The following is a 7,806-nucleotide window of genomic DNA, read 5'->3' as shown; positions in this document are numbered from 1 at the left end:
GGGCACAATTCCTGCACTGTGTCTCCAATGTTGTCTCCCATAGCGCTATTATTCACTGAGGGACACCATGTCTCGTGGTGGAGCTGGCCCTATGGTCTTCTCTATACATTGTCTGCTCTGAGAAGGAATATCATTCTCCAGGCTTGGTGGGTCAGGATGTGTTCCACTCTCTCTCCTTCCCTCTTCGTTTGTCCCTGTGTGCTCTGATCACACTTGCCCCTCTCCCCAAGATATAGCTTCAGTGCTGTCCTCTGAAGTGCATTCTCTGAGTGGGGAAGGGGCGTGGCGGGGAAGTACGCATAGATGGGATTGAAGCAGGCCTACAGACCTCTCTATTGGTTCCCTGCAAATGCTAGTATGTTGTATTCACATCTTAGCACACCGAGTTGAAGGCTGGTTTCTCTCTCCCTCTCCTGTGGAGTTATAAACAAAACACTAGGGTGGGTTAGTGCCCTGCTCCCACCCTACCCATGCCTTTTTTCTCTCTTTTTTCCCAGCCCAGTTAGTTGACTGCCACATGTGTCCCTGGATTGGGTTTTGCCCTGCCATAGTACCTGAACCTCACTCCAGGAGTGTATGTGTTTAGTAGCTTTTGTCCTATACTCCATTTTTAAAGCTTATCTCAGCAGACTCATGTTGTACTTGTCCTTTCATGCTTGGCTTACTCACTTTGCATAATTTCCTCCAGTTCTTCCCATGTGGCAGTGCGCTTCATGCTGTCATCACTGCTTTTTAGGGATGTGTAGTACTCCATTGCATGTATGTACCATGGTTTTTTGATCCATTCGTCCGTTGATGGAAATCTGGGTTGTTACCAACTCCTTGAAATTGTGAACTGTGCCGCAATGAACATCAGAGCACAGATGTCTGGCCGTGGTTTGTTTTTCTTACTTCTTCTGGGTATATGCCCAGTAGGGGGATTGCTGGGTGGTATGGTAGCTCAATTTCCATCTGTTACAAATAGCACCAAATAAATTTCCATAATAGCTGTACATACCTACAGGTCCACCAGCAGTGCATGAGAGTACCTATCTCCCCACAGCCCCTCCAACACTTGTTCCTTTCTGATTTTTTTAATTGGGCTATCTTAGAGGGTGTTAGGTGAGATCTCATAGTTGTTTTAACTTGCATTTCTCTTATAGCTAATTATCACAAACATTTTCTCATATGTTTATTGGCCATTCAGATTTCTGCCCTGTGAAGCTTCTGCTCAGGTCCTTTGCCCACCCCCTCAGTGGACAATTAATTTTTTTTAATTATTATTGTAAGCTAGCAAAGTATTGAAGAATTTAGTAATAAGCCTTTGCCTGATGTGTCATTGCTAAAGATGTTTTCCCAGTCTGTAAGCTCACTTATTACTCTCTTGGTGAATTCTTTCAATGTACCCAAGTGTTTTATCTTCAGTATATCCCACTTTCCAATCTGTGACTCCTCTGTATTTGTGTCCTTCCCTATTTCTGGTAGCCTATGTATTCCCTGTGCCAAGGTTCTCAGATTTGTCCCAATTGCCTCATTTGTGGCCTTAATATTTTGGGGTTTTACCTCAAGGTCTGTGATCCACCTTGAGCTTATGCTTGTGCATGGAATGAGATAAGGGTCTTGCTTCATTTGTCTGCAGGTAGATATCCATTTTTTCCAGCACCACGGTTGAAGAGGGCATCTGCCTCCCATTTGATATTTTTGGGGCCCTTATTAAAAGTCAGTTGTCTGTATGATGATGATTTTATTTCTGAGTTTACAGCTCTTTTCCATTGGATTTGGTATCTGTTGTTACACCAGTACCACACTGTTTTGACCACTGTGGCTGTATAATAGAGGCTAAAGACAGGTGAAGCAAGCCCTCCCACTCTGTCCTTGGAGGCTTCTTCCCTCTCTATATGAAGTTTGTAATCAGTTTTTCCAATTCTTTAAAGAGAGATGATAATATTTGTATTGGGATAGCATTACACCTATTTAATGCCTTGGGCAGAACTGACATCTTCATTGAACTACATGAAGAAGAACACGGTGTCAAGAACAGAGAAAGACTTATTAACAAGTTCAGATAAATATGAAATTCAAAGAAATATAATGAGATGCCTCATGACTAAACGTTTGAAAACCAAAGACAAAGAAAAATGCAGAAAGCAGTGTCAGGGAAGTGCTATATTGCTTATAGGGTAAGCCCTATGAAATGACTGAAAACCATGAAGGCAAGAAGTGACACAACATTTTGCATGTGCTTATGAGGGAAGGGTTGTCTACTACAAATTCTATATGCAGTAAAATTATTTTTCAAAAATGAGGTCTGAGGATCCCATATAGTTTCAAATGAAGAAATATTAAAGTCATCTGTTGTCAGCCAAAACAACATAATTAGCAAATCTTTAAGACTGGCTAAAAGTTCTTAAATCAAGGAAAGTAATAAAAGAAACTTAGAGCACCAGAAAAGTGGAGATACAGCCTAAAAATCAGAAATATGTCCCTACAATAGCCTATCACTTCCTTTATAAGTTTTAGGAATAATATTTTATACTTGAAACAAAAGTTAAAACACTATCTCAAGATAGTCATGTTTCAAAGTAGAAAAGAAGAAGAATCTAATTGAAAGTAAAGTTTGTACAATTTTCTTCAAGTGATTAAATATTGATAACCAGAACCATGCATGGGTGGTTGGCATGACTAAACACAGTGGAAAGAGAATCCAACTTCACAGCAGTCTAAGGTTGACTGCCACAGGCAGAGGTTTTACATGCCTCCGCCCTTCATCATTCTGTAACTCAATTCTGATATCAACTATTCCTCCGATGGCATTCTACTTCTCTGCTGGATTCGATAATTCACTGCAATAGGCACAAAAATAAATTATGGGTGTTCATTAGGCAAAATAACAAGCTAAAAAACTGGTAAGGATACAATTCTTTTGTCTGCCGCACTGCTTCTCAGTTGTGCTGGCAGGCATGTCTCTCTGGTCCTCTATCTTTCAGTCACTTGGTCTCTGCCTACATGGGCCAAGAAGCCGTCCTGCCACTCTGCCTCATGCTCTCACTGCTGTCTAAAGCTCTGTTTCAGGGTAGCATTGCTGTCTCCATCATTTAGGCATGGATCTCCCAAATGCTGTGCTGGGAGCTCTTCTTCCTCGATGACCATAGGTTCCTGCCCCTGCTCCTGAGATGGCTCACTTTTATACCAAACAGAATGGAAAAACTGATCAATCCCCAAGTTAGAATCTCCTACAAATACTTACATGTTCCCACACATTCACTGGGTGGGAGTAACAAAGAATGTGGGTAGAAGAGCCATATTAATTAATGTAACATCATCTGATGGTAATATCCAGAGTTATCACTACAGAAAATACATGAAGAAATGTATTTTAAAAAACACTATAAAAAATGACGTTGGATCAAAAAAAAATTCATGTAACCCATAGTAAAGTCAAGAAGAAGAAGAAGAAGACAAAGAAACAGAGGGACAATAACCAATGGACACAAGTTGAAAATAAATAATAAAAGAACGGGCATTAGTACTAAAACCTTAATAGTTACCTTAAATGTAATTAAATTTAATACACCAATATAAGTAGAAAGATTAGAAGAATGAATTAGGATTTTTTAAAGCATTTTAAATTCTATAGCACTGGCTAAAGAATTTAAATAACTAATAACATCATCACTGCATAGTGGTTATTCAGTGGGCTGCTAACTGCAAGGAAGGTAGTTTGAAACCACTAGCCAGCTCTACAGGGAAGGATGAGGCTTTCTACTCCTGTGAAGATTTTCAGAGTCATAGACTCACACGGGAAGTTCCACTCTGCCCCCTAGAATTGTTTTGAGTCCGCACTGACATGATGGCAATGGAAACGATACCCCAGGGGGATGATTGATAATGTTCTCTAACATAAAATGACAATGATGTCTTTAAGGTGCACGGAGGCATATATAAGTTGAAGCTTCATGAATGAATTTTCAAGGAACAATGAATTCTTATGACATGACCCTGCTTGATGATGATGACCTTTATGTGGAGATCACTGAAGATATTGGTGCTATAGCAAAGTCTGATCAAGAAATTAGATGTTCCCCAGCTATCAGAAAGAAGAGTCTGTGATCTTAAGTTTTTATTTTTATTTTTTAAAACATTTTATTAGGGGCTCATACAACTCTTATCACAATCCATACATATGCATACATCAATTGTATAAAACACATCTGTACATTCTTTGCCCTAATCATTTTCAAAGCATTTGCTCTCCACTTAAGCCCTTTGCATCAGGTCCTCTTTTTTCCCCCTCCCTCCCCGCTACCCCCACCATCATGAGCCCTTGATAATTTATAAATTATTATTTTGTCATATCTTTCCCTATCTGGCGTCTCCCTTCACCCCCTTCTCTGTTGTCCGTCCCCCAGGGAGGAGGTCACATGTGGATCCTTATACTTGGTTCCCTCTTTCCAACCCACTCACCCTCTACTCTCCCAGTATCTCCCCTTACCCCCTGGTTCTGAAGGTATCATCCGCCCTGGATTCCCTGTGCCTCCAGCTCCTATCTGCACCAGTGTACATCCTCTGCTCTATCCATTCCTGCAAGGTAGAATTCGGATCATGGTAGTTGAGGGGGAGGAAGCACTTAGGAACTGGGGGAAAGCTGTAAGACTTGTTTTCAAACCAGCAGCCATTTAAGTGAGGCATCAATTAAGTTTACATGTGATCCAAGTATTGTAAATAATATAATTCAAATCTAAAGAAGTATGGTATCAGAGCTTGGATTGTGAATCCCTAGTTGGCAGAAGGCTCTGGATGAGAGTAAAAACACAAATTTCATTTGCAGGGTCCACACATAGATTAAGCCTCTGGTGAATGCCCTCTGATCAAAGTTGATGGATGTGAGTAATGCTAATTATTCCAGGTATAGCTTGTCTCTTTGACCCATTTTAAAGCTGTTTCAGTTAAAAGAAAAACAAAAAAGTGAAGGGGAAATATACATGATTGAGTCCCTGGCAGATTCCCTCTGACCATGGATCAGAGATGCCCTTGTATCATGCAGAATGCATTGGAAAGTGAATTGTTGCAGATGAAGTTTGGTTGAAATGAGCATCTTATCATTTGATCTCTCTCGTGATCCATTCAAATATGTTCTACTTTTTAATATTTTTTATTTCTTTTCACTTGAGGTTTTTATCTGTTTTACTTTGTAATTCTTGTTAGTTTTTAAAAATGTTTTTCTGTATATCAAATCCAGGATAAGTAAACCTATAAACACAGTACAGGGATTAATGGTTCCTTGTGAGTATGGCAGGGGAGGTGGAAAAAATTGGGGAGCTAATAACAATCGGTACAAGATGAATAAAATGTTCAATAATTGGTTGTATTGCTAATTGTACAACTCTTCTTGTTGTTATTGAACTATTGAATTTTATGTTATGTAAAATACATGCCAATGAAAAAATGTACAAATATGCTTGATACAATGGATGGATGTATGGCTTGTAATAAGAGTGGTATGAGCCCCAATAAAATTATTTAAATTAAAAAGAGAAACACATCCCAATAAAGCCATTTTAAAAACTGAAAAAGAAAAGATTTTCTGGGGGCTCAGGACAATGTTCAGAGTGTTTAGGAAAGTTGGAAGAATGGACACAAGAAACACAGGGAAGGAAGGGGCTGAATGATGTCATATTTTAATGACTATAATCAATGCCACGAAACAAAATGTGTGTGAAATGTTGAATGGAAAACTTATCTGCTTTGTAAACTACCACCCAATTCACAATGAAAAGATTGTGCTTTGGGGGGAATATATATAGACTGTTTACAAGAGTTGCTGTGTTAGATAGGGTTCTCTAGAGAGATAAAACCAGATTGCTGATAATTATATATATATTTATAAAGATAGCTATATAACACAATAAATGAATAGTTAAATTATAAACAGATAGATATATAACAGAAGAAATGAACAATTAAATTATAAAGCACTACAAATTGCTCAGTGCGACTCACTCCATGAGAGAGTTGTGAGACACTGGCAGTCCTTCAAGTCTTGAGGGCCGTCAGGTAATCCTCTGTAGAGAGAGAGATAGGTTATCCCAGCACAGGCAGCAAACAGCAAGGCAGGTCACCAGCTGTCAGTCCTCAGCTCCGGAGATGAAAATTTCATCCGTGTGGTCTTAAAGGGACCTCAACTTACAGCGACACAGTCCACAGTCTAGGCGTCCCACAGGTAGTATGCCCTTTAAATTGAGGCATAAACTCAAGGCAGCTGCACACTGGTCTGATGATTAAATAGCGAGAGGTGAACCACTTATCTCTCTACCCTTCAATTAATCCCACTTGTGTTTGTCAGCCAGGCTAGCACAATAAACTATCTCAGTTACCTTTAAAATCAACTGGTTGAAAGTAAAGGATGGAAAAAAGATTCAATTAATTATTGCAAATAAAATTAATGCAAACATTAATTTTTTAAATGGGCATGACATAATGATGCACTTGGAAAAAACATTAATCCCAAACATATATACACTAAACTATAAAAATACAAAAAACTCACTGTCATCAAATCCATGCTAACTCATAGTGACCTGCTGTGGGTTTCCCTGGGAGAGTTACTGCTTACAGGAGTAGAAAGCACAATCTTTCTCCCATGGAGCTTTTGGTGATTTCAAATGCTCAACCGTTCTGATTGCAGCCCAATGCATAAGCACTACAACACCAGGGGTCCTTATCAGAGAGACTCAAAATATATGTGAAAACTGAAACAATTTCTGTTTTTTGCAAAATAAAACATGCAGGTACCATAGAACCCACAATTTTACTCTTGGGCTTTTATCCCAGAGAAATAGAAATCTTGTTCATACAAACACCAGTATACAAATGGTTCAGGTTGCTGTGGGCTGGTCGGTCAATTCTGCCTCATAGAAACCCTGTAAGACTAAATAGAATAGTCCTAAAATGTATTCTGGGAGCTCAACTATTTTTGTAATCACTCAAAAAAAAATCATCTCAGATAACCTTCAACAAATGAATGGTTACCCAAACTGATTTTACATGAAAACGTAACCAAATGGTTGTATGCATACTCACGAAATACTAAAAAACAAACCCACTGCCATTGAGTCAATCCCAATTGATAGCTTCCAATAGCTTTTGCAATAGCCATGCAAATTAACTATAGGTATTCATTGGGGGAAATGACTTTTAAAAAATAATAAGGACACAGTTCTTTTGTCTGCAGCACGTCTTCTCAGTTGTGCCATCTGGTCCTCAATCTTTCAGTCACATGGACTCTGCCTCATGGGCTACAAATCTTTATTGGATCAGATAGCCTCGTCTTTCTCCCTGCCGATTGTCTGCTAAATTTGAACCACTGACCTTACAGTTAACAGTCCAGTGTTAGCCCAACAATATCTCCTGGGTTCTTATTCCAAAATATATAAACAGCACACCACTGCCACACAAAATGGCTTGAAATCTCCAGGACATATGCTGTGTGGAAAAGCCAACTTCACTTCTCATTTAAGATGGCTACCTAGACAGAGGCACTATTGAAACTCAATGTCCAGAAGACCAAAATCCTCACTACTGGACAAATAGTTAGCATCATGGTAAATGGAGAAAAGACTGACGTTGTCTAGGATTTTATCTTGTGTGGATCCACAATTAATGCTCATGGAAGCAGCATTCAAGGGACCAAAAGATGTGTTGAATTACTAAGTAAATCTGCTGCACAAAACTTCGTGAAAGTATTGAAAGGCAAGACTGTTACTTGGAGGAATAAGTTTCTCTGAGCCATGGCATTTTGAATGGCCTCACATGCATGTGAGGGATGGG

Source organism: Tenrec ecaudatus, chromosome 2, assembly GCF_050624435.1.
Source record: "Tenrec ecaudatus isolate mTenEca1 chromosome 2, mTenEca1.hap1, whole genome shotgun sequence".
NCBI lineage: Eukaryota > Metazoa > Chordata > Mammalia > Afrosoricida > Tenrecidae > Tenrec > Tenrec ecaudatus.
This window is presented reverse-complemented; position numbering follows the sequence as displayed.